The following is a 27,530-nucleotide window of genomic DNA, read 5'->3' on the forward strand; positions in this document are numbered from 1 at the left end:
GTGCCTAATCCAGGGTGTGCACTCAAACCTTTTTCTCTGGGCTGCATGAATGAGAGCAAGTAAACAACTTCAGTTCTTTTTTCTTTTTTCTTTTTTTTAAATTTTACTTTAAGTTCTGGGATACATGTGTGGAACGTGCAGGTTTGTTACATAAGTATACATGTGCCATGGTGGTTTGCTGCACCTATCAACCTGACATCTAGGTTTTAAGCCCTACATGCATTAGGTATTTGTCCTAATGCTCTCCCTCCCCTTGCCCCCCAACGCCCTGACAGGCCCCCGTGTGTGATGTTCCCCTCCCTGTGTCCATGTGTTCTCATTGTTCAACTCCTACTTGTGACTGAGAACATGTGGTGTTTGGTTTTCTGTTCCTGTGTTAGTTTGCTGAGAATGATGGCTTCCAGCTTCATCCATGTCCCTGAAAAGAACATGAGCTCATTATTTTTTATGGTTGCATAGTATTCCATGGTATGTATGTGCCACATTTTCTTTATCCAGTCTATCATTGATGGACATTTGGGTTGGTTTTAAGTCTTTGCTATTGTAAATAGTGTGCATGTGTCTTTATAGTAGCATGATTTATAATCCTTTGGGTATATACCCAGTAATAAGATTGCTGGGTCAAATGATATTTCTGGTTCTAGATCCTTGAGGAATCGCCACAGTGTCTTCCACAATGGTTGAACTAATTTACCTCCCACCAACAATGTAAAAGTACAACTTCCGTTCTTAATACAACTGCTTCCAAAGGGATTCACCAGAGCATGGGCTCTGAGGCTAGAGTGCCTGGGCTTATATCCTGCCCTAGCTCATCCTGGCTGTGTGCCTCAGACAAGTTGCTCTCTCTGAGCTTATCCTGTCATAAATGGAGATAATAGCACCAACTTTGATTTTAAACGGCTGTTTTGGAGATTATATGAGTTCATGCTCAGAGAGTGCTTAACTCAGTGCGTTGGCATAGAGTCAGCTGTTAGTAAATATCCATTCTTGCAATTGTATGCAAAATACCCTGGTTGATGAAGCCTTAAGAGAAGGATCCACCAACTCTGCCTAAAGTAATGAAGGAAGGTTTCACAGAGGAGGTGGCATTTGAGCTAAGACTTAATGGCCAAGTAATAATTTGCCAGGTAGCAGTGGAGGATAGTCAAAATGAGCACCAAATGAAAAAGAATATTAAGATTGTTAAGAAAAATTCCAAGGCCAAAGTGCCACAACAACAACAACAACAAGCTAAATAAATGGAGAGATTATACCAAGTTCATGGATAGGGAGACCACACATTGTAGGACTATCCATTTCTCTCAAATTAACCTATAAATTCAATTCAATTCCACTTAAAATCCCAACAGGATTTTTAGTTAACAAGCCTAAAATTCAGGTAGCATAGCAGGTAAGCCAAGAATAATTAAGACACTTCTGGAAAAACATGGGGGAAATTGCTATTTAGACTTCAAGAATGACTAAGTTGAAATACTTGATGTAATCATTAACTATTGGCATGAGGTTAGAAAAATAGTAGAATAGAGCCTAGAAATAGACCCATGGTTGCCTGGAAACTTTATTTACAACGGAGATTGCATGATCTATCCAATGTGTACTCTCAGTTGCTGGATCAATTAGTTTTTAGCAATATAGACATTGTTCTTTCACTAAGTATGCTAAATACATGTAGGAGAAGTTTGAGCGTAATTTCTAATAATAAGGTTATTTCTGATTTTTTTTTTTTTTTTTTTTTTTGAGATGGAGTCTCACTCTGTCACCCAGGCTGGAGTGCAGTGGCGCAATCTCGGCTCACTGCAACCTCCGCCTCCTGGATTCAAGCAATTCTTCTGCCTCAGCCTCCCGAGTAGCTGGGACTACAGGTGCGTGCCACCACGCCTGGCTAATTTTTTTTGTTATTTTTAGTAGAGATGGTGTTTCACCATATTGGTCAGGTTAATCTCGAATTCCTGACCTTATGATCTGCCCACCTCGGCCTCCCAAAGTGCTGGGATTACAGGCGTGAGCCACTGCGCCCAGCCTATTTCCGATTTTTTAATTTATGAGTCTTATTTAATTATTCCCAAGAGCCGAACATAAGAGTTCAATAGCTTCCCAGTTATCAGGTCGTTGTCATGGAAAGGGGCAGTAACCTCCAGGTGTTGCCATGGCAATGGTCAATTGACTTGGCACACTGATGGGTGTGTCTTATGAGGAGGTGCTTCTGCCCCCCACCCCACCCCACACCCCGACCTGTTTTTAGCTAGTCTTCAACTGGTCTGGTGTCCTAGCCCCACCTCTGGAGTCAAGTCCTGCCTCCCACCCCAGAATCTTGGTCTCCACAACCCCTTATCTTAACCCAGACAATTCCTTTCTATTGATTTCAGGTCCTTAGATAATAACAACTTGGCTGGGTGCAGTGGCTCACGCCTGTAATCCCAGCACTTTGGGAGGCCAAGGCGGGTGGATCACCTGAGGTGGGGAGTTCGAGACCAGCTTGATCAACATGGAGAAACTCCATTTCTACTGAAAATACAAAATTAGCCAGGCGAGGTGGCACACGCCTGTAATCCCAGCTACTCAGGAGGCTGAGGCAGGAGAATCGCTTGAACCGGGGAGACGGAGGTTGTGGTGAGCTGAGATGGCACCACTGCACTCCAGCCTGGGCAATAAGAGGGAAACTCCATCTCAAAAAAAAAAAAAAAAAAAAAAGAGAGAGAGTGTGAGAGAGAGAGAGATAAAGAAATGACTCAACAGCAAATGCAGCCATTTATGTCCAGGATAAACTTACAGAGGTGCGGACCAGCTTAATGTCAGTGCCCACTGCTTACAGGCTGCGGTACTTACAGGTATGGGCGGGAGGGGCCTGGGCAGTATGGCTTGCTGCCTGACAGGATATTGATAAGATGTTCCTTTGATCAGGCGGTTTGGCCCTTGTTCTGGTGGAGTGTGGTGTTCCTTGCATTTTCTCCTAGCAGAGTAGGATAAGACGCAGGCTGTTTCTCATGGTCTTAACCCCCGTGGAGTTCCACTTTGACCAAGGTCTGTGAAATGGCGGGAGACTTACACAATGGTGCAGTTTGGACTAACACTTTTGAGGGCTCTTGTTCTTTTTGACTGTATATATTTTCTAGGAGGACAACAAGTTTCTGGGTACTCTTAAATATTACTTGTGAGCTTTAAGTTACTCAATGATTTAACTTACGGTGGTGGTTATCTTTAAATATGTCATTTTTTTTTCTTAACCATTTTTACTGTGGACCGTATAAAATGTACAAAAGGCCACCATATTTAGATACAATCTAAAAAATAATTTAAAGCAAATTAAAAAGTACCCAGATGCTACAACCCAGTCCAAGAGTTAGAATATGGACAGAGTCCCTTTCCCCACTCCATCCTCTACCTGCAGCAAACCGGAAGTAACCACTCTCCCAACGTGTGACAATCACTTCCTTGCAAATGTTTATAGTTTTACACTTCTATATGCATTGCTTAGTTTTGCCTTTTATGTTTAGACCTTTAATCTACTTGAAATTTATTTATGTATGATATAAAGGTCCATTTGTTTCCATATGGACACTTCCCTGTCCCAGCACTGTCTGTTAGAATTTCTACTTCCTCGCCTGATCTACACGACCACTGAGGCAGGAGAATAGGGTCTGGAGGCGGGGAAGCTAAGGCTGATTCATGCTGCTTACCAGGGAAAGGAGGGGTTGAATTGGGCTTAGGTTCCGAACCCAAGCCCGATTCATCCCTTTTCAACCCCTCCTTTTTTCTGCGAGGCAGTTGAAAAATGAAAGTACCTCTGATTGGTCCCTCCTGCAACCAATCAGACTGGTCGGGGTCCAATGGGAACCCTCTAGAGGGTATTTAAGCCTCAGAAAATTCAGTAACGGGCTTTTGAGCCGCTTGCTTGAGCCCATTCTCCTCTGTTGGAGTAAATCTCTGCTTTCGCTGCCTTGCTTTGTGTGTTTTGTCCAATTCTCTGTTCAAAACGCCAAGAACCTGGCCAACTACCCTCAACTGGTAACGTATTTTGGTGAGCCAGCCGGGAGGTAAGCCCAACGTTTGGGATTTATTTTCTCTTTGTCCTCTTTCTCTCTCTTTTCCTTTCCAACTCGGGACCCTCGGTGGACAGCACCCAGGCATGGAGGCAACCGCAGGTTTCTGGTCGGGGCCACTCTCCAGGGAAACTGAAAGGGTTCCGTGTGGAAGCGCCTGATCACCACCACCCGGTTTGGTTGAGGGACCTGAGTCCTTTTCTTTTCAGTCTTGCAGCAGCTGTTTCCTGGCAGGGCAAATGGTCAGAAATACCATATGTACAGGCCTTCACGGCCCTACGCCAAAACCTAATCATCTCCGCAAAGAAAGTCCAAAGACAGCACTAGATTCTATAGATGACCCCCTTTTATAAGGGCCACCTGTCTTTCAGGGTGAACATAACCGCCCTCATGTAGCCCCTTGCCAAGTGTCTCTGAGGCTAAAACCCAAACACTGGACACCCTACTAGGTCCCCCTCACACTCGGAGGGGACACCATATTCCACTCTCCAGCCCTGCTACCCCTTCAGGAAGTAGCAGGAGCCGAGGGGCCAGTCCTAGTGCAGGCCCCCTTCTCTAGAACTGATATACAACGATGTCAGGGAAAGCTAGGAAGCTCTTCTAAGAATCCCAGGAAATTAGCAGATGGGTTCCAAACTTTGACCTCAGCCTTTGATCTCTCATGGAGAAATGTTCAATTCATTCTAGCAACCTCTTGCACCCCCTTTGAAAAGGAATGAATCTTTTGAGGCTGCCCACCGGGAAGCAGACGATTTATTTGCCCAAAACCCTCAGGGCAATCACCTGGGCCCAGACACGGTCCCCACAACTGATCCTAATTGGGACTCTAACGCTCCCGTGGGAACGAAGAACTGGGCTAAATTTCTCGAGGCTCTCCTTGGAGGAATGAGAAAGGGAATAACTAAGGCAGTAAATGATGATGAAGTAAGGGAGGTTCCACGGGACAAGGTAACCCTTGCCATGCTCCTGCTACAATCTGGAAAGGAAGGGGGCTGCTAACTAGCAAACACTCCCATATAAAGCATAGGCCTGAAATTCTGCAGCTTTTGGAAGCAATACACCTGCCAAAGGCTGTAGCTGTAATTCATCGTAGGGAGCATCAAAGGGCCTTAACCCTTATAGCACAAGGAAACAGAAAGGCTGATAGAGAAGCGAAAGCTGTAGTTCTCAGGGCGCAATCCAACAGATTCCAGCTCTACTTCTTTTCTGTGATTCCCCAATGGAGCCTGAATACACGCCACAGGAAGAACAGTTAATAAAGGAGCAAGGGGACAAAACCCAGGATCCTGGTGGTATATGGCATCAAAACCACATCTCCTCCAGCAGCCTGATGGAGAATTATAAAACCTCTGCATGACTCCATATGGGGAGAGAAGCCACCCTGGCCATGGTTAACAGGCTCCTCATTGAGCCTAACTTAGCTTCTGTGGTTAAGCATGTCTGTCAAACCTGCTCACTGTGTGCACTGAACAGCCCAGGAAACAGAATGCCTCCTCTAATAGAACCAGTCCAGAGGGGAGTTGTATTAGAGGACGCTGATAGAACATACCCAGGAAAAGATGGGCGATTAGACTTCACACATATGCCAGCTGGCAGAGGATGTAAGTTTTTGTTAGTTCTAATAGATATCTTTACTGGTGGGTCGAAGCTTACCCTACCAGATCAGAGAAGGCTACTGTGGTTACAAGGTTCTCTTAAAAGAAATAATCCCCCAGTTTGGTTTACTTTACAGTCTCCAAAGTGATAACAGCCCATACTTTATCTCCCGAATAACTCGAGGGGTTGCTAAGGCTCTCAGAATCAAATACTATTTACATTCAGCATGGAGGCCTCATTCCTCTGGGAAAGTAGAAAGGGCTAACCAAACTCTAAAAGGATCGTTAGCTAAGCTCGATCAGGAAACATCAGAAGCTTGGGTCAGCTTACTGCCCATAGCTCTCTTAAAAATCTGTAATACCCCTAGAGCAAAAATTAATATAAGCCCATATGAAATTTATATGAATTATTAGTGTATTTTTTTTTTATTTTTTTGAGAAGTCTCTCTGTTGCCCAGGCTGGAGTGCAGTGGTGCGATCTCGCTCACTGCAAGCTCGCCTCCCGGGTTCACGCCATTCTTCTGCCTCAGCCTCCGAGTAGCTGGGACTACAGGCGCCCGCCAGCATGCCCGGCTAATGTTTTATATTTTTAGTAGAGACGGGGTTTCACCGTGTTAACCAGGATGGTCTCGATCTCCTGACCTCGTGATCCACCCGCCTCAGCCTCCCAAAGTACTGACATTATGGGCGTGAGCCACCGCATCCAGCCTTTTTTATTTGGAGACGGAGTTTTCGCTCTTGTTGCCCAGGCTGGAGTATAATGCCTCGACCTTGGCTCATTGCAACCTCTGCCTTCCGGGTTCAAGTGATTTTCCTGCCTCGGCCTCCCGAGTAGCTGGGATTACAGGCATGCACCACCACACCTGGCTAATTTTGTGTTTTTAGTAAAGATGGGGTTTCTTTCTCCATGTTGGTCAGGCTGGTCTTGAACTCCTAACCTCAGGTGATCTGCCCGCCTCGGCCTCCCAAAGTGCTGGGATTACAGAAGGCTATTCTTAACTAATGATCTAATTACTGATTCAGAAACAGCTGGTTTAGTAAAACACCTAGTTAACCTAGGACAATGTCAGCAGGTTTATACAGAAGTTTGGAACTCAAAGGCTTCCCATCCTGGGAACTAACCAGCAACCTCAAATCAGGCCAGGAGATAAGGTGCTTGTTAAAGCATGGAAGGAGGGGTCACCTGCTCAACAATTAGAACGCAAATGGAAGGCACCGTTTTCAGTGATACTGGCCACGCCTTCTGCAGTCAAAGTACTAGGATTAGATAGTTGGATACACCTTTGAAGGATCAAGTCGGTGATACCTGAAGTCCCGGACCTGGAACCTGAAGTTCCCTTCAGCCACTACACCTGTGAACCTGTGGAAGCCCTGAAGTACCTGTTTAGAAGACAGCCAAAAGAGAAATGCCTACCAACTTTCCTTGGTGTTTTTGTTGCATAGTTACTGTAGGCTGGATAATAGTAGCCATGTTTTTGTATTTTTTTTTTTTGCAGATCAATTGCCTTCTTTCAACCAGTTGGAATCACTTCCTTCGTAGTAATTAAGTAGAATATTTTAATTTATTTCTATAAGAAACATTCCTGACAGCATAGGTGTCCACCTTCTGAAGTTCCCATGAAATCTTTTAACCAAATTCATTTCCTCTTGCCTGGAGATGATTGTGCAGTAAGGTTTCCAGCCAGTTCCAAATGAATTCACCACCCCTGGCTGGGGGCCATTCTCCTAAGTGAACTAATGCAGGAACAGGAAACCAAATACTGCATGTTCTCACTTAGAAGTAGGACCTAAACATTGAGTACACATGGACACAAAGAAGGGTACAGACACTGAGGCCTTTGTGAGGGTGGAGAGTGGGAGGAGGCTAAGGATCAAAAACTATCTATTGGGTACTATGCTTATGAGCTGGGTGACAAAACAGTTTGTACACCAAACCCCCATGATACTCAATTTACCTATACAACAAACCTGCATGTGTACCCCTGAACCTAAAATAAAAGTTAAAAAGAAAGATAAAATTTGTAATCAACAGCAACCACAACAAAAGCTTTTGTTTCACAAAGCATTCATTACAATATGTAAAATAGTAATACTTAGGACAGTTGGTGACTCATTAAGAATCCAAAATGATAGCGATTATTTGACAAATTCCCACTCTATGCCAGCTCTAAGTCCTAGTTCCTGACTACCCGGTGCAGAGTGGGCTTAAATTAGGGCCCTTAACATTTTTAAAATCAAATTTTAACCATTTTAAAGTGTACAGTTAAGTGGCATTAAGCCTGTTCACTCATGTTATGCAACCATCACCTCTATCTAGGTCCAGAACTTTTAAAAATCACCCTAAATAAATGCTAACTAAGCAGTCACTCTCCATTTCTCTCTCTCCTCAGTACTTGGCAACCACTAATCTGCTTTCTGTCTCTATGGATTTGCCTATTCTGGACATTTCATATAAATGGAATCATTCAATATGTGGTCTTTGGTGTCTGACTTCTTTTACATAGCATAATTTTTGTTTGTTTGTTTTTGAGACAGAGTCTCACTCTGTCTCCCAGGCTGGAGTGCAGTGGCACAATCTCAGCTCACTACAACCTCCGCCTCCTGGGTTCAAGTGATTCTCCTGCCTCAGCCTCCCAAGTAGCTGGGATTACAGGCATGTGCCACCGTGCCCGGCTAATTTTTGTATTTTTTGTAGAGACGGGGTTCCACCATGTTGGTCAGGCTGGTCTCGAACTCCTGACCTCTTGATCCCCTCTCAGCCTCCCAAAGTGCTGGGATTACAGGCATGAGTCACCGCGCCTGGCCAGGTTAGCATAATGTTTTTGAGGGTCATCCATGTTGCAGTATTTTTCATTCATTCCTTTTTATGGATGAATAACATTTAACTTTATGGTATCAAAACATAGTTTGTTTATTCATCTGTTGGAGGACAGTTAGATTGTTTTAACCTTTTGGCTATTGTGAATACAGCTGCTGTGTTCATTGGTGTGTAACATTTTGTAAACAAACAAATGGAAATGTTTTTATTTGAACACCTGGTTTCACTTCTCTTGGGTACATATTTAGGAGTGGAATTGCTAGGTCATATGATAATTCTGTGTTTATTGAAGAATCACCAAAGTGTTTTCCACAGTGGTCGCACCATTTTTCATCCCCACCAGCAATGTATGAAGGTTCCAATTTCTCCACATCTTTACCAACATTTATGGTCTATGTTTAAGAAATGGCTATCCTACTGTGTGTAAAATGGTATCTCATTGTGCTTTTGATGCCTTTCTCTAATGACTAATGACATTGAACATCCTTTTATGTGCTTTTTGGCCATTTATATATCTTCAGAGAAATGTCTGGTCAAGTCTTTTGTCCCTTTTTAAATTGGGTTGTGTTTTGTTGTTGTTGAGTTGGATTTTTAAAGCTTTAAATTGCCAACAACCAAACACTAGCTTAAACAAAAAATGATTTTTTGTTTTTTTTTGAGGAGGAGGCTTACATAGCTGGAAGGTAAAAGGAGTGATTTGTTTAGTTCCAGGAATTCTAACAATGTGAGGAGGGCTCTGTGTCCTCTTTACATCTGTCAGCTGTGATTCCCTCAAATTAGTTGCAGAGATTTCTTTTACTACAGAGTGGCAAGGCGACCTTCAGTAGCACCACATCCATCTCATCTCCTGACCGACAGTGGAAAGAAATCTTCCTAATACCTTTCATTTTAAAGGAATAGCATTAGGAGAAATACCTAATGTAGATGACGGGTTGATGGGTGCAGCAAACCACCATGGGATGTGTATAACTATGTAACAAACCTACACATTCTCCACATGTATCCCAGAACTTAATGTATAATAAAAAATTACTTTTATATTTATTTATTTATTTAGAGATAGGGTCTTGCTCTGTTGCCCAGGCTGGAGTATAGTGGTGCAATCACAGCTCACCACAGCCTTGACCACCCAGGCTCAAGTGATCCTCTCACCTCAGCCTCCTGAGTAGCTGGGACTGCAGGTGTGCATCACCATGCCCGGCTAATTTTTTTTCTTTTTATTGAGACAGAGTCTCACTCTGTTGCCCAGGCTGGAGTGTAGTGGTGAGATCTCAGCTCACTGCAAGCTCTGCCTCGCAGGTTCACACCATTCTCCTGCCTCAGCCTCCTGAGTAGCTGGGACTACAGGCGCCCACCACCATGCTCGGCTAATTTTTTTGTATTTTTAGTAGAGATGTCGTTTCACCGTGTTAGCCAGGATGGTCTCGATCTCCTGACCTCATGATCCGCCTGCCTTGGCCTCCAGCTATCTTTTTTGTTTTGTTTTTCATAGCGACAAGGTCTCCCTATGTTGCCCAGTCTGGTCTCGAACGCCTGTTCTCAAGCAATCCTCCCACCTCAGCCTCTCAAAATGTTGGAATTACAGGTTCCACTACACCCACTCTCTAATACCTTTCAGAAAATGTCCAGGGAGAACCTAGTTTAGATTTTATGTGCAGGTCTTAAATGATCATGGTAGCCGATGTTATGGGTAGCATAATTTGCTGAGTCTAGGTAATGTACCCACTGAGGTCGTCATAGTGACAAGTCAGTGTTGGCCCTGTCCTAACCACAGGGAAGGGGTTCTCCACAGAAGAGTTCAGATCTGAGAAGGTAGTTGAGAATGAGTGCTGTATAGTGAATAATAGTGGATTTTTGCCCCATTTTACCCCTTGTATCTTTGTATATACACATACCATTCTAATTATACATATAGTTTCAAAAATGCCTCTGCTTCTCTAAATACAACTATACTTTACATATATTTTCAAAAGCAGATCTACCTCCTTCTTCCAAAGATAAATATCTGTGTTTTGTGTCCTCCATGGCCGCCCCTAAGAGAGGTGCAAGGAGGATTTCATTCCTGGGAATGACCTACTTTAATAGCCTGGGTATTTACTGAAGGACTGAAGAATTACAGGCACCTATTTCCAGGCTTGGCATTTTTAGGCAGTATTTAAAACCTCAGTTGACATGAATTTGGTGATTCTATGGCATAATAACCACATCCAGAGATCTTGTCTAAACCTGGACCTTGACTCTTGATCCTCACCTTGTGGTTTCTATTTCTTGCCAATAATCTATTCTGGCTTTTCCCCATCTCCCAAAATCATGCTTTCACTTTGCTGTCTGCTTTGAACAATGTCAAAGACTTGAAGGGGAAAATGAAGCTATGTAATTGGCATTTCCCCCAAGATTATAACCTACTGGATGCATTTTTATAAGGGGTATGATGCTTTTGTCTGGCAAAGAATACCTAGAATATAATATTTGAGAGAGAATCAGACTTCCCAAATTTTCTGGCTCATCCAAGACCCAATATTTTATTTATTCATTTAATCATTTTTTCAACAATTTAAAAAATTGATGGATAATAAGTTACATAGTTTCAGGGTACACATGATAACTTAATACATTCATATAATTCGTATACATCACATCAGTGTACTTGGGATATCCATCACCTTAATATTTGTCTTTATCCCAGAAATCTTTGAATTTTTCTCTTCTATCTATTTTGAAATGTACAGTATGTTTTTGTAAACTATAGTCACCCTACTCATCTATTGAACACTGGAGCTTATTTCTTCTATCAACTTTATATTTGTATCCATTTATCAACTTCTTTGAATCCCCTACTTCTGCTACCCTTGCTGGCTTCTGGTAACCACCAATCTACTCTCTACCTTCCTGAGATCCACTTTTTCTTAGCTCCCACATATGAGTGAGAACACGTGGTATTTGTCTCTTTGTGTCACTTAACAGAATGACTTCTAGTTCTATTTATGTTGCTGCAAATGACAGGATTTTATTCCGTTTTACGGATGAATAATATTCCATTGTATATATATAACACATTTTCTTTAGCCATTCATTCGTTGATGGGCACTTAGATCGATTCTATATTTTGGCTATTGTGAATAGTGCTGCGATAAACATGGGCGTGCAGATAGCTCTTTGATATATTCATTTCCTTTCTTTTGGAGATATGCCCAGGAGTGGGATTCCTGGATCCTATGGTAGTTCAATTTTTAGTTTTTTGAGGAACCTCCAAGCTGTTCTCTGTAGTAGCTGTACTAATTTCCATTCCCACCAACAGTGTACAAGGGTTCCCTTTCTTCCACATCCTCGCTAGCCTGCGTTATTGCCTGTCTTCTTGATAAAAGCCATTTTAACTGGGCGAGATATCTCATTGTGGTTTTGATTTGCATTTCTCTGATAATTTGTGATGTTGAACATTTTTTATATGCCTGTTTGCCATTTGTATGGCTTCTTTTGAGAAATGTCTACTGAGATCTTTTGCCCATTTTTAAGTTGGATTATGTTTTTTTGTGTGTGTTGTTTGTTTTTTCTATTGAGTTGTTTGAGCTCCCCATACATTCTGGTTATTAACCCCTTCTCAGGTGGTTAGTTATATTTTCTGCCATTCTGTGGGTTTTCTCTTCACTTTATTGATTATTTCCTTTGCTATGCAGAAGTTTTTAGCTTGAAATAATCCCATTTGTCTATTTTTACCTTGTTTGCCTATGCTTTTGAGATCTGACATAAAAAAATCTTCACCCAGACCAATGTCCTGGAGTGATTCCTGAATGTTTTCTTCTAGTAGTTTCATGGTTTGAGGTTTTAGATTTAATTTTTAATCATTTTTGATTTGATTTTTGTATGTGGTAAGAGAGAAGGCACCTAGTTTCATTCTTCTGCATTTAGTTATCTAGTTTTCGTGGCACCATTTATTGAAAAGTCTATCCTTACCCCCATTATATGTTCTTGGTACCTTTGTTGAAGATGAGTTGGCTGTAAATGTGTGGATTTACATCTGCGTTCTCTATTCTGTCCCGTTGGTGTATTCTGTCTGTTTTTATGCCAGTGTCATACTGATTTGGTTATTATAGCTTTGTAGTAAAACTGGAAGTCAGGTAGCGTAATGCCTCCAGCTTTGTTCCTTTTGCTCAGGATTGCTTTGATTATCTGGGGTCTTTTGGGGTTCCATATACATCTTAAGATTTTTTTCTATTTCTGTAGAGAATGTAATTGGATTGCATTTAATGTATACATTGCTTTGAGTAGTAGTATAATTTAACCAATATTAAGTATTTCAGTTCATGAATCTGGAATATCTTTTCATTTTGTTGTGTCCTTTTGAATTTCTTTCCCAATATTTTAGTATGGTATTTCTTTATCTCTTTGCTTTTGTCTTCACAAATTTTAGCTTAGGATGCAGAATTTGGCCTTTTCAAATTCTGACTCCCAGTCCTCAAGGATTGCAAGGTATAGGTATAAGGATTTTTCTAAAAAATGAGGTTTCATTATTCCCTCTCTGCTTTTAGATAGTATAGCTTGGACTGAACTTCTGCTTTTCTCATATAGTATTATCTGAGGCCACAAGTAAAGTTCAGTATCTTGCTATTTTTCTTGGGGCTGAGTCCAAAGATTTAACAAACCATCGGATAGCCAGTTGCATTGCTACTGTATAACAAAACTTTTCAAATAATTATTTAGGGATGGGAATAATTATCTGCTCTGTTTTGCACCCAACATTATCTCAGCTATTTCCATATGTTAGGGCCCATTACTTAAATTACCTCATTCTTAGGTATAAATTACTCAGGAATTTTTCAGTTGCAGATGACAGAAACCCATCTCAAAACTGCTTTAACAAAATCAAAGTGGGTGGTGGGGGGTGCAAATGTGTATTTCAGAGGAAGGAAGATTATCTCCACTTCTACAAGTACGTGCTAGATTGGTCACTGACAGACAGAATCATCAATTTATTAGTGAAGCATAACTTGTGTTGAACAAGACAAGCCGGGTCAAGCATTTGAAGACGCTTTTGAGGTACTAAGGCAACATTCAACTGGAGATCTTCAAAACTTACCTGGTTTTCATCAGTGATTGTCACCATGTCAGAGGAGATTCCAACTGCTATGGAGTGTTGCTTACAGAGGAATCTATTTATAATTGGAGAACTTTAATAAATAATGCTGCAGACTTCTATTTTGAAGGAACTATTCATTGATCTTTGTGGAACATAACTGAAAGCCAGCTCGTACAGTCTGCTATTTTCCAGCAAGAGGGAGGACAAGGCAGGAAGATGCTCTGACTGTTTGAATAACTTCACAAATCTTGGTGTAATCCCAAGATGGCACCTGTATTCAGTAAGTAGATAAAACCAAAGGCAGTTTCGAGTTTGTATCAAAAAACAAAGAAAAATTTGCCAAACTTTGAGGAATAAGAAAGGGCAACAGGAAGACCATGATCTATCAGAAAATGGCCAGGGAGCTGAGGAGTTATGGAAAAACTCAGGAAATCAGCAAAATCTGGAGAAAGCTCATTTACCAATGAGCTTCAGTGCGGCCATTCTCTGAAGATCTCTCCATCTTGTTTCTCAGAGAAAGAGATAGTCTACTCACAGTATGTTCAATTGATCAAGAACATCTCAGTTTAAATAATTGGAATGCAAACTAAAATTATACATATGCCAGTTACCATGAGCTTAGTCACCATGATTGCTAAATATACTCTCCGATTTCATCATCTTTTTTGGCATTAGAAATCCCTACAAGCTTTAGGATTTTTCTCTTAAAGCAAATACTGAAGATAAAAAAATTAGCTTCATTGCGGCTATCTTTTATCAAATAGCACATAATTTATACAGACTCGGTGGGAAATTCTGCCAGTGAACAACTTTATTGTTTCCAATCATCAAGCCCCTTTTGAAAGTATGGACTAAATATCCTTGCTCTTAGTATTCTCTATGCAGCCACTTTCTTCTAGGTTAACAATGCCAGTGCAGATGATTTGATTTATGTATTGATTTACATATTTTCCTGTCTTACACTCAGGTGAAAAATCAGTTGGATATATATCTGATGGCTTTACAAAAATTATTTACAAAAAGTAATTGCATATAATACAGTGTTTATGCCAAAGTATGTTTATGCCTTAAAAACTTTAGTGGAAATGTCTATTCAGGTCCCTTGCTCATTTTCTAATTGGGTTTCTTGTTTTCTTAATATTGAGTTGTTTGAGCTCCTTCTGTATTTTGGATATTAATCCCTTGTCAGATGTATGACTTGCAGCTGTTTTTTCCCAATCTGTGCGTTGTTTCTGCATGCTGTTGGTTGCTTCATTGGCTATGCAGAAGCTTTTTAGTTTGATGTAATCCCATTTGTCTATTTTTGCTTTTGTTGCCTGTGCTTTTGGGGTCACATCCAAAAAACCATTGCCCAGAGAGTGTTATGTAATGTTTCCTTCCTGTGTTTTCTTCCAGTAAGTTTAGAGTTCTTGGTATTACATTTGAATCTTTAATTCATTTTAATTGATTTTTAGTTCTGTATATGGTGTAAGATAAGGGTCCAATTTTATTCTTCTGCAGGTAGAAATTTCGTTTTCCCAACCCTATTTATTGAAGAGACTGTCATTTTCCTATTGCATATTCTGGTAGCTTTGTTGAAAATCAATTTGACTGTATAGTAGTAGGTTAATTTCCAGACTGTCTATTCCACTCCATTGGTCAATGTGTCTTTTTTTTTTTTTTTTTCCAATACCATGTTGTTTTGATTGCTATAGCTTTGTAGTATACTTTGAAATCTGGTGGTGTGATACCTCCAGCTTTGTCCTTTTAGTTCATGATTGCCTTGGTTGTTTGAGGTTTTTGTGGATCCATAGGAATTTTTGTTTTGTTTCTTTTTTGAGACGGAGTCTCTATGGCCCAAACTGGAGTGCAAGTGGTGTGATCAGGACTCACTGCAACCTCCGCCTCCCAGCTTCAAGTGATTCTCATCCCTCAGCCTCCCAAGTAGCTGGGATTACAGGTGAGTGCCACCATGCCTGGCTGATTTTTGTATGTTTAGCAGAGATGGGGTTTTACCATGTTGGCTAGGTTGGTCTTGAACTCCTGACCTCAGGTGATCCTCCCATGTCAGCCTCCAAAAGTGCTGAGATTACAGGTGTAAGCCACCACGCCCAGCCCTATATGAAGTTTTGGATTTTTTTTTATTTCTATGAAAAGTGATGTTGGGATTTTCATAGGGATTGCGTTGAATTTGTATATCACTTTGGGTAGTATAGACATTTTAGTAATATTAGTTCTTCTGAACCATGAACATGAAATATCTTTCATTTATTTGTGTCTTATTCAGTTTATTTCATCAACATCTTATAGTTTTCATTGTATAAGTCTTTTGTCTCCTTGGTTAAATCTGTTGCCAATTTCTTTTTCCTGCTTAATTGCTCTGTCTAGGACTTCCAATTCCATGTTGAGTGGGCATCCTTGTCTTGTCCCAGATCTTGGGGGAAAGGCTTTCAGTTATTCACTGCTGAGTCACTGTTAGCTGTGAGCATCTCTGGATAGCTTTTATTGTTGAGATACCTTTCTTCTATACCTAATTTGGTGATTGTTTTTATGATTAAGGGATGTTGAATTTTGTCAAATTTTTTTCTGCTTCTGATGAGATGATCATATGATTTTTGTCATTTATTCTGTTAATGAGGCCTATCATTTAGTGACTTGCATATGTTGAACCCTCCTTACATTCCAGGAATCAAGACATTTTTCAAAAGCATACATATAAATGGCCAACAGATATAATGAAAAATACTCAATATTGCTAATCATTAGGGAAATGCAAATTAAAGCCATAATGAGACATCATCTCACACTGGTCAGAATGGCTTTTATCAAAAATATGAAAGATAAATGTTGTCAAGAATGTGGAGAAAAGGGAACCCTTGTACAATGTTGGTGGGAATGTAGTATAGTCAATATGGAAAACAGTATGGAGGTTCTTCAAAAAACTAAACATAAAATTGCCATATGATCTTGAAATGCCACTTCTGGGTATTTACCAAAAAGGTTTAAAATCAGTTTGTCGAAGAGCTGTCTATACCCCATGTTCATTGCAGCACCATTCACAATAGCAAGTTACAAAATCAACTGTTCATCAACAAATGAGTGGATAAAGACAATGTTGCATACTTACAGAAAGGAATACTATGAAGCCTTAAAAAAGAAAGACATTCTCGGCTGGGCATGGTGGCTCACACCTGTAATTCTGGCACTTTGGGAGGCCGAGGTGGATGGATCACTTGAGGTCAGGAGTTTGAGACCAGTCTGGCCAACATGGTGAAACCCCATCTCTACTAAAAATACAAAAATTAGCCAGGCATGGTGGTGGGTGCCTGTAATCCCAGCTACTCAAGAGGCTGAGGCAGGAGAATCTCTTGAACCGGGGTGGTGGAGGTTGCAGTGAGCCGAGCTCACGCCACTGCACTCCAGCCTGGGTGACAGAGTGAGACTCAGTCTCAAAAAACAAACAAACAAAAAAAAAACAACAACAGAAAAGAAAGACATTCTGACATTTGTGACAACATAGATGGAATTAGAGAATATTATGCTAAGTGAATTAAGTCAGGTTCAGGAAGGCAAGTACTGCAAGTTCTCACATATATGTGGAATCTAAAACCCATAGAAGCAGAAGGTAGAATGGTGGTTACAGAGGCTGGGGGTTGTGGGGAAGGGGGAGATGGTGATCAAAGGGCATCAGATTATAGTCAGACAGGAGGATTTTAAAAATACTTTTGAGTTCTATTGCATAGCATGGTGAATATAGTTAATAATAGAGTATTGTACCTTTCAAAACTGCCAATAGAGTACATTTCGAATGTTCTCACCACAAAAATGTTAAGTATTTGAGGTACTGGATATGTTAACCAGCTTGATTTGATTATTGCACATTGTATTCAAATTGTAACATCACTTTGTATCCCATAAATTTAATTACAAATTATCAATTTACAATTTCAAAACTAAAGTAAGAAGGGGATTCATGGGCTCATAGAGCTAAGTCTAGGTCAATAGGTTTAAGGTGTGGCTGGATCAGATGTCATCAGTACTCTGCCTTCCTTTCTATCCTTTTTATTCCTTCTCAAACATTCTTTTTTTTTTTTTTTATTTGAGACACAATCTTGCTCTGTCACCCAGGCTGGAGTGCAATGGCTTGATCTTGGCTCACTGCAACTTCTGCCTCCCGGGCTCAAGTGATTGTCTTGCCTCACCCTCTTGAGTAGCTGGGATTACAGGTGCCCGCCACCACGCCTGGCTAATTTTTGTATTTTTGGTAGAGACGGGGTTTCACCATGTTGGCCAGCCTGCTCTCCAACTCCTCAGGTGATCCGCCCTCAGGTGATCCGTCCGCCTTGGCCTCCCAAAGTGCTGGGATTACAGGTATGAGCCATCATGCCCGGCCGGAAAGGGTTTCTTAATGAGAGCTGATGGGATGGGATTTGAACTGGCAGGAAATAAAGTGGCAGATACTCCTTTGGGTGGCTGCATCAGCAAGACTGGAATCAGGGAGTTGAGACGAGGTGGGACAGGCGGGAGGGAGCCAACTCTCACTTCCTGCTTCTGTCCCCATTTGTCTCTTTTTTACGCTGAGCAGATACCTGTCATCCTTTTTTTCATTGAATATTGTATCATAAGCATTTTCCATGTTGCTAATGTATTTTCTTAATAAGCTTTTTATTTTGGAATAATTTTAGATTTACAGAGAATTAATGAAGACAGAACAGAGAGTTCTTGTATTCCCCTCCCCCCGTTTGCTTCTCTTGGTGTTCTCATCTCACATGACTGTGGTCAATTGTCATAACTAAGAAACCACTCTTGGTACGTTACTATTTTTATTTTTGAGACAGGGTCTCACTCTGTCACCCAGGCTGGAGTGGAGTGGCACAATTTCAGCTCACTGCAACCTCCACCTCCCAGGCTCAAGCGATCCTCCCACTTCAGCCTCCTGAGTAGCCAGGACTACAGGCAAAAATTAAATGGGTGCGGTAGCATGCACCTGTAGTCCCAGCTACTTGGGAGGCTGAGAAGAAGAATCGCTTGAACCCAGGAGGCGGAGGTTACAGTGAGCCAAGATCGCGCTACCGCACTCCAGCCTGGCGACAGAGCAAGACTCTTTTTTTTTTTTTGAGACAAAGCTGGAAACAGTAACTGGGGGGAAAGTAACAGGTACTGGAACCACCATGAACAAAACATTAGAGGCAGAAACAAGCTCTCTTTTTAGTTGGCCCCTGGGACAGTTTACTCTTCTCCCCACAAAGAGTAGCTGACCAACACTTGGAGGAAACTATGGCAAAGAGTTTAAAGCCTGGAGTGGGAAGATTAGGGGTGTGCTGGTGGAGAGACGGGGTGCTGAGAAGGAGCTAAGAGACATGGCTGGAGAGAGAGATATAGATGTGGGAGAGCAAAGTGACTTGTCACCACTGCTTTTTGGCTGGAGTGGCAGTGGGGATAATTATTAAAATAATCCCTACTAATTGTAAAAATTCATGGACAATAGAAGGGAACATCCTCAGCTCCTTTTCACCACTGTTTTTTGTTTGTTTTTTAACCACTCTTAACAATCTGGTGTATTTCTTCACATGCTTTCTTCCTGTGCATACAAACCATAAGAATAGAAGCTTACAGGATACCAGGCAACACCAGCCTCCTAAGCCTCGAACCTCTCTCTGCCACTGGCTGCTTTGTCCCTGTGCTGGTTCTCCTTCTAACCTCCAGGTGGGTGCTGTCTTCTTTCCCCTTCCTTCTCTCTCTTTTTTTTTTTTTTTTTTTTTGATTGAGACAAAGTCTCACTCTGTCACCAGGCTGGAGTGCAGTGGTGCGATCTCGGCTCACTGCAACCTCTGCCTCCCAGGTTCAAGCGATTCTTGTGCCTCAGCCTCCTAGTAGCTGGGACTACAGGCATGCACCACCACACCTGGCTAATTTTTGTATTTTTAGTAGAGATGGAGTTTCACCACGTTGGCCAGGCTGGTCTCGGCCTCCTGACCTCAGGCGATCCATCCGCCTTGGCCTCCCAAAGTGCTGGGATTATGGGCATGAGCCACGGCGCCCGGCCCCCTTCCTCCTCCTGAAAAGAAGGTGGATCTCAAGGCTCAGTCCTGCTCTTCCCTCCACATCCTTTGCTCTTGCGGGTCTCCTCTTCCATGCAGATGGCTTCCTGATCTCCTCTTCAATATCAGACTTCTCTCAGAAGTTCCAGGTCTGGATTTGCCATTAGTTGCTGGACATCTCTTCCTTTATCTCATACCCCACCACTGCTCATGAAGATTTGTCAACGACCAGAGTCAGTCATTTGTCTCAATTTCCTTTAAGCTTTCCATTTTTTATCACTGGCATCTGTGTATACTCAAAGTCATGGGCTCAAAATATCGGCCTTATCCTTGACTTTTCTCATTACCATCCAGCTCTAACTGGTTGTTCTCCTGTAATATCTTTCTCCTCCATCCCATCGTTTCACTCTATTTTTACCACTTAGATCATGATAGACTTCCTGCCATGAATCTGTCCCCACTCCAACCCGTCTCCTTACAGCTGCCACATGAACCTTTATAAAATGCTATTTACATGTTAATCCTCTCTTCCTCCTGAACACAGAATTCCTCACCTTCTTGCTTATCTGCCACTGTCCCAATTTCTAATCCTGGTAAATATACCTCCCACCATCTAGCACCAAACTGTCTTCCTAGACTCACCTCCTGCTTTTCCCACACCTGTATTCCACTCCAGTCCAAATCATTTAGTTATTGGTCTCTTAAAACTCTTTGCATTTGCTGATTCCTGGGTCTTTCCTTGAGCCACTAACTCAATCTGAAATTTGATCTCCTTTTTTTTGAACTTGTTCAAGCACTTTTTTTCCCAGCTCAAATCCCAGTCAAGCCCTGTCTCTTTCAAGAAGCATTTTTTTTTAGCTGGGTGTGGTGGCTCATACTTGTAATCCCAGCACTTTGGGAGTCTGAGGTGGGAGGATTGCTTGAGTCCTGGAGTTGAGACCAGCCTGGACAACATAGTGGGACCCCATCTCCACACACACACACAGCATTTGTTGACCACCTCCACAGTCCATGGAATTGACCCTTCCAAAACCTGAGGCCAATGCTTATTGATAGACTGGATTGGTATTTACACATTATATATTATCTCTTTGGCCTCCCTGAGTTTCCCCTGTGCCTAGACTCTACCTTTCTCTATTTACCTTCTATTTCTCTATTTATCTTCAGTGCCTGGCACAGGATCTGGACATCATAGATGTTCAATAACTTTTTGAAAAAATGATTTATATATTTAGAGACAGGGTCTCTCTCTGTCACCTAGGCTGGAGTGCAGTGGCACGATCATAGTTCACCACAGCCTTGAATTCCTTGGCTCAAGCGATCCTCCAGCCTCGGTCTCCCAGGTAGCTAGGACTACAGGTGCAGGCCACCACACCTGGCTAACATTTTTTTTTTTTTTTTACTTTTCATAGAGATGGGGGTCTGGCTATGTTGCCCAAGCTGGTCTTGAACTCCTGGCCTCAAGCATTCCTCCTGCTTTGTCCTCCCAAAGTGCTGGGATTGCAGGCATGAGCCACCATGCCTAGTCTCAATAGCTTTTATGTGGAATGATTATGCTTATGCATAGGTTGAAAGTTTGAAGGCAAGAAGATAAAGTTTGGGGAATAAACAAGGAGATGTTACAGGAATGGATGAAGGATAAAACTGTGTTGGGGACAAAGGGTTAAAGGAGAGGCAAAACTGGGTTTGGGGATTAAGATCACAGAAGAGGGATAAGAGTATGAGATTGTGTGAGACTGTCCTACATGTCATTGGCAGTGCTCGGGTTAGAGGGACCATCTGGATGTGGTCATGAGTTTGTTGGGTGAGAACCATATGGGCCTCAGGCTAGAGAAAATTAGGAGTTGGCCTCCTCAGATCTACCAAGGCAGACAACCCAATGAATTACTTACTTAATTTGACTCTTGAGGAGGCTCAAAGAAGCTCCTCCTGGAAGGCCTAGCTGCTTGTTTCACAAAGGCCAAAGACAGGGAAGTATTTTGTTTACTTACTGGATTCATTCAGAAAAGTATTTATTGAGCATATAGTATGCACCAGGCATTGAGAACATAGAGATTTTGCTTTCCCTCAAGGAGTTCCTAGTCTAGTGGGGGACAACAAAGACATAAAAAGTAAATGCAACAGTGTGCTATGATGGAGGAAGAATCCTGTGTGGCATATTATGGGGGCACAAAGCAGGGAGGGATAAGTTCACCTCGAGGAGATAGAAAAGGCTTCTCAGGGAGGCAACTTGAGCTGAGTCTTTAAATCTGAGTAGATATCTACCAGATTGATGGGAATAAAGGACAGTTGGGGAGAGGGTGGGCATTCTGGGCAAACAGACAGCAAGAGTTGCAGGGAGCTGATGAAATTTCAGGGAAATTCATGAATTTGGGGTCAGGAAGAGATAAGTGATGTGGTTGCACAGAAAACAGGAGACCCACGAGGAGACATGTTTGGTGTGCTGGGGAGAGATAAGAAAGGCCTGCAGCAAGTAGGGGAAGCAGGAATGGAGATGGGCAGGGTGGAAGTCACGCGAAGGAAGTGGAATGGTCAAGACTCCATTGTTTAATTGGTGATGACAGGAAGAGAAAGAGAAAGTAGGCTGTGTGAGAGAGAGCAGAAGAGAAGGAAAGATTGGTCATTGTTACTCTCTGGTTCCTGGCTGGGGCAACTAGGTATATAGTGTGTGGTGGTGTGTGTGTGTGTGTATTTGCTGAGATGTGGGACACATAAGGACTAGAAGAGTTGCTTGGTTTTTGAAAACCAAGTCTGAGGTGCTTTTGGGAATCATGGCCCACTGAATTTTCCACTCCTTTGCATCGTGAAAGCTCTGATGTCTGAGAAAGGTCAAAGGGATCCTTGGTAGAGAACTATAAGCAAGTACAATCCAACTTAAAATAACTTACTGAACATTCACCATGTGCCAGACACAGTGTGGTCCACGCTAATCTCCGAGGGGGCAGGGACTCTGACTTGTTCACGTTTGCATTCCAGTGCCTCATACAGAGGCTGACACACAGTGGACATTCAATTAATATTTGTTGAATGGATGACGAGACATGAATGAATATAACGGTTAATGGGTAATGGGAATATAGTAATGAGAATCTCCTGATCCCTCCTTTTGGGAGCAAGCTGTCTGGTTGGGGAGACAAATGTATAGACAACCAGTGTCCAAACAGCATATTAAATACTTGAATAGAGGTTGGATGTAAGGGAAATGGGGACTGAAGAGATAGGAGGAGTGACTGAGCCCTTGTGTTGGATTTTTAAGGATATGTAAAATTTTTCTAGGCAAAGAGGAAAAGAAATCCCAGGAAGAAGGAGTAGAGCATATCAAGGCTTAGAGGGGTACAAATGTATGCCATGATTCTCAGAATAACAAAATGTTTAATGCATCTGAATTCCACATGGCGATCATAATGCCTGCCATCTCCTTATAAGGAAATCTGCCCCATCCACAGTGAGAGGTGTACTTGGATGGGACCACTCCCCAGACAAAAGAGCAGGGTCAGTTTCTCACTATGGGTGTGTGTGTGGTGTGTGTGTGTGTGTGTGTGTGTGTGTGTGTTGATCTGGAAAATACAGAGAGAATCAGGCAGTTAGTAATAGGAGCAAAGATGGAGAGAAGCCAGAGGGGCCAAGATGGCCATGGGGAACAGAAGTTACAAAGAAGTAGAACCTCATGGTAGAGAAGAGACATGCTGAGCAGAGGGAGAAGCCACAGTTGTTTTTTTGGTTGAGAGCAGATGAACTCAGACGGTCAACCCATTAATCACATCTATGTATATTAAAAATCTATTAGTCATGTTAAAATATTTGCTTCCAACCATCAAATATATTTTAAAGAACTCATTAGGAGAGGGATAGTCTGTTATATTTACCCAGATATTTAACATTTCTGTTGTTCTCGCTTGATTCCCCGTGTTCCAGGTTTCCTTCTCACATCACTTCCCTTCTGTCTGAAGAACTTTCTTAAGCAATTCTTTTAGATTACATATGCTGGAAATGGATTATCTTAGTTTTTTTTTTCTTTTCATCTGAGAAGGTCATCATTTCACCTTCATTCCTCAAGGGTATTTTTTTCTGGATATAGAATTCTGAGTTGATAGCTCTTTTCTTTTAGCACTTTAAAAATATTATTCTACTTTTAAAAAATATTTTATTTCCATAGGTTATTGGGGAACGTGTGGTGTTTGGTTACATGAATAAGTTCTTTAGTGGTGATTTATGAGATTTTGGTGCACCCATTACCTGAGCAGTAAACACTGCACCAAATTTGTGTTATTTTATCCCTCGCCCTCTTCCCACCATTTTCCCGAGTCCCCAAATTCTATGGTGTCATTCTTATGCCTTTGCATCCTCATAGCTTAGCTCCCACTTGTGAGTGAGAACATAAGATGTTTGGTTTTCCATTCCTGAGTTACTTCACTTAGAATAATAGTCTCCAATTGCATCCAGGTTGCTGCCATGAATTCATTGCTTTTTGTGGCTGAGTAGTAGTCCATTGTATGTATGTGTATATGTATATCACAGTTTCTTTATCCACTTGTTGATTGATGGGCATTTTGGTTGGTTCCACAGTTTTGCAATTGCGAATCGTGCTGCTATAACATGCGTGTGCAAGTACCTTTTTTGTATAATGACTTCTTTTCCTCTGGGTAGATGCCCAGTAGTGGGATTGCTGGATTGAATGGTAGTTCTACTTTTAGTTCTTTATGAATCTCCACACTGTTTTCCATAGTGGTTGTACTAGTTTACATTCCCACCAGCAGTGTAGAAGTGTTCCCTGTTCACCACATCCATGCCAACATCTATTATTTTTTGATTTTTTTTGATTATGGCCATTCTTGCAGGAGTAAGGTGGTATGACATTGTGGTTTTGATTTGTGTTTTCCTGATTAGTGATGTTGAGCGTTTTTCATATGTTGGTCATTTTGTATATCTTGAGAATTGTCTATCCATGTCCTCAGCCCACTTTTTGATGGGATTGTTTTTTTCTTGCTAATTCGTTTGAGTTTGTTGTAGATTCTGGATATTAGTCCTTTGTCTGATGTATCTTCTGGCCTCCATTGTTTTTGATGAGAACCCTGCAGTCATTTGAATTCTTATTTCTCTATAGGAAATACATTGCTTTTCTCTGCTTGCTTTCAAGATTTTTGTCTTTGGCTTCAGTTTTCACTAGTTTGATTGTGATTATCTGGATGAGGATTTGTTTGTTTTATCCTGTTGGTGATTTGTTGAGATTTTTGAAGCTGTAAGTTATGTCTTTTATGAAATTTGGAAAACTGGAAACCATTATTTATTTTTTTCTGCATCACACACTCTTCTCTTTCTTTGACTCTGATGACATGAATGTTAGACCTTTTGGTATTGTCCTTCATGTCCTTGAGACTCTATTTACTTAAACAATTTTTTCTTGATGTCATTCAAATTGCATAGTTTCTATTCAGCTATCTTCAGATTCACTGACTCTTTCCTTTGCTTCTCCATTCTGCTGCAAGCTCATTCAGTGAGTTAAAACTTTTTTATTTTTTAAATTTATTTTATTATTTATTTATATATTTATTAATGGGATACAAGTGGTTTTTGGTGACATGGGTGAATTATATAGCAGTGAAGTCTGAGATTTTGGTGCACCCGTCACCTGAATAGTGTACATTGTACCTAATGCATAGATTTTGTTCCCTTGGTCCCCTTCCCACCCTCCCCCTTCTGAATCTCTGAAGTCCGTTATGTCACTCTGTATGCCTTTGCATATTCCTAGCTTAGCTCTCACTTATAAGTGAGAACACACAGTGTTTGGTTTTCCATTCCATTATCTCCTAGGGGGTTGGAATGGTAGAGGTTTCTTAAAGCCTATCTCCTTCTCCCATCTCATGTACTTTTTATTTATTTACTTTCCCCCAGTATTTTATTTAGTGGTTTGATGGTTCAGGTTTCAGAACAATAGGGGAAGTGTCCCTGAGTAGGGATCGGTTGTGGCTAAAGCAAGTGGGTAAATGAAGTCCCAGCTTGACAGAGGTGGCTGGAGGAGCCCTCAGTGAGTCACAGTGAGGTCTTATAAGGGAGAAGGGTTGGAGCCACCTTAGATCCCCTGCAAGGTCAGCAGGGACGCTTTCCACCTCTTAGATATGCTCCTGTCCCGGTGCTCTGGCTGTTCAGATCAGATAGGCACCTCTTTTCATCTGTAGGATGTTGGTGTTCCCAGTAGAGAGGAATTGTGACTGTTTCTTGTGCAAGCCTGAACTTGGAGGGTGCTCCTCCTGTGGGGATGCGGTCACCTTGATGTGTTCCAGAATGGCCGTCTATAGTTGCACCCATGTCGCACTCCTGTAGGAGAAGTCCCAGCTGTGCATATGGTGGTGAACAAAGGGGGAAAGACCGCCTCTTCTCCAAGATCCTTCCTGTGCACCAAAGCTGTCTGGCTGTTGCGATAGAGCTGAAGACTTTCCCTGCTGAGCCCAGCACTTCAACTCTGCCTCTGCTCAAGGAAGCTTTCCACCAGCGGAAGGATCTGATGCTCAAGACCTGCCATCCAGATTCTTTGGTCTCACAGGGTGTTCCCTTGATGGCGCGCACTCCCCCTTTCCCTATGAGTGGGAGTCCCGGTGAGCCACTCTACTGTGAATGTTGTTGCTCCTCTGGGTCTAGCTGCGCAGTGACGTCGCCACCCTCCAGGCCTGTGTTGGGGAGTGCCTGCAAGGGATCTGGTGATGTGACCCATCTTCAAGTTTCCCAGAAGTGGGTAGCAACACCAGCTCTACTGGGGGTAGCAGGGGAGTGACGTAGACTCTGAAATTCCTTGGTTATTGGTAGCCGTAGTGTGTTGGCTTTCTTGAATGCTATAGTAGTAATGAGCTGGTCATGTGGACTCAGGACCTCCTGGTTAGCCGGAGTGATGCAGGCAGTGGTGATAGCTGAGATCATAGAGCCTCCTTCTTCCTGGGTGCAATGTTATTCTACCAGGAGATACTGTAATGGACTGTGCTGGTTGGCCTCCAGCTGGGAGGTGGTGCTTGCAAATGAACACCAGCTGTGATGTGTGTGTGTGGGGGGGAGGGGGTGGTGGTGGGGGCGCGGAGGGAGGAATGCTCTGGTTTTCACAGGCAATAGGCATGGCCACATAGCTCTCAAGAGATTCTGTCCTTTGTGTTAAGCTACCAGGGCAGGTGGCGGGGCAAAGTCAGATGGGGGCTGGGTGGGTCAGGTTTGTGCTCTGATTCTCCGTGTGCAGCGGCTCCTGTGAATGTTGGGGGATGGAGTGGGTCTCAGGCCACTGGGTTGATGTTCTTCTGCCTCCGCTGCGTAGAAGAGTTTGTGCAGAGTGGGGAGTAGCAGGCAGTGGTGAGCCCCACAGTTCCCATGCACTTAGGGAGGCAGATCTACCACCACAGCTTCTACTGGCAGCGGCGAGCTGAATTCCAGCCAGTCTGTAATCGGAACTTGCCAGTTATAAGCTTTCCCCGCGGGAGATCGCAACTGTGGCTCTCACGCCACACCCTTCCCTGTCCTGCAAAGCCGGCACCTGAGGCTCCTGCACCCTCGGCTTCTGTACTCACGGCCCCCTGCACTCGCAGCCCACTTTTCACTCTCCCCCGCCTGGCCTTGGCCAAGGGAGTTGGTCCCCACCGAAGGTTATATATATATCGTGAAACCCCGTTGGGAGCGTCTTTCAACCTGCGACCGCCCTCTAAACTTTTTGCCTGTCCTCCGCGGGGTCCCCTGTGAGGAACAGTAAGGAACGGCCGCCCTCCTGTGTTGGGATTTGGTAGTGCACGCAAGTGTCTTCTGCCACTGTTCCTATTTTTATATTCCACCACCCTCCCCAAGTTGGTTCTTTTGCTGGGTGGGGTTAGGGCCTTCCTACGTGTCCTGTACTTTCAGGGTCCCTGGTGGGGGTGTGTATCCCAGAGGCAAAAACTCTTCCCCTCTCACACTCTGGGACTCACGGTCCTTCACCTGACTCACACTGTAGACTGCAGCCTCCTGCGTCCTTCA

General features: G+C 42.5%; 1 pseudogene; it reads left to right on the forward strand.

The window, feature by feature from the left end:
- The first annotated feature begins 12,867 nt into the window (after positions 1–12,867).
- LOC115831498 lies at positions 12,868–14,644 on the forward strand (annotated as a pseudogene).
- The last annotated feature ends 12,886 nt before the right edge of the window (positions 14,645–27,530 follow it).

This window comes from Nomascus leucogenys, chromosome 19, assembly GCF_006542625.1.
Source record: "Nomascus leucogenys isolate Asia chromosome 19, Asia_NLE_v1, whole genome shotgun sequence".
NCBI lineage: Eukaryota > Metazoa > Chordata > Mammalia > Primates > Hylobatidae > Nomascus > Nomascus leucogenys.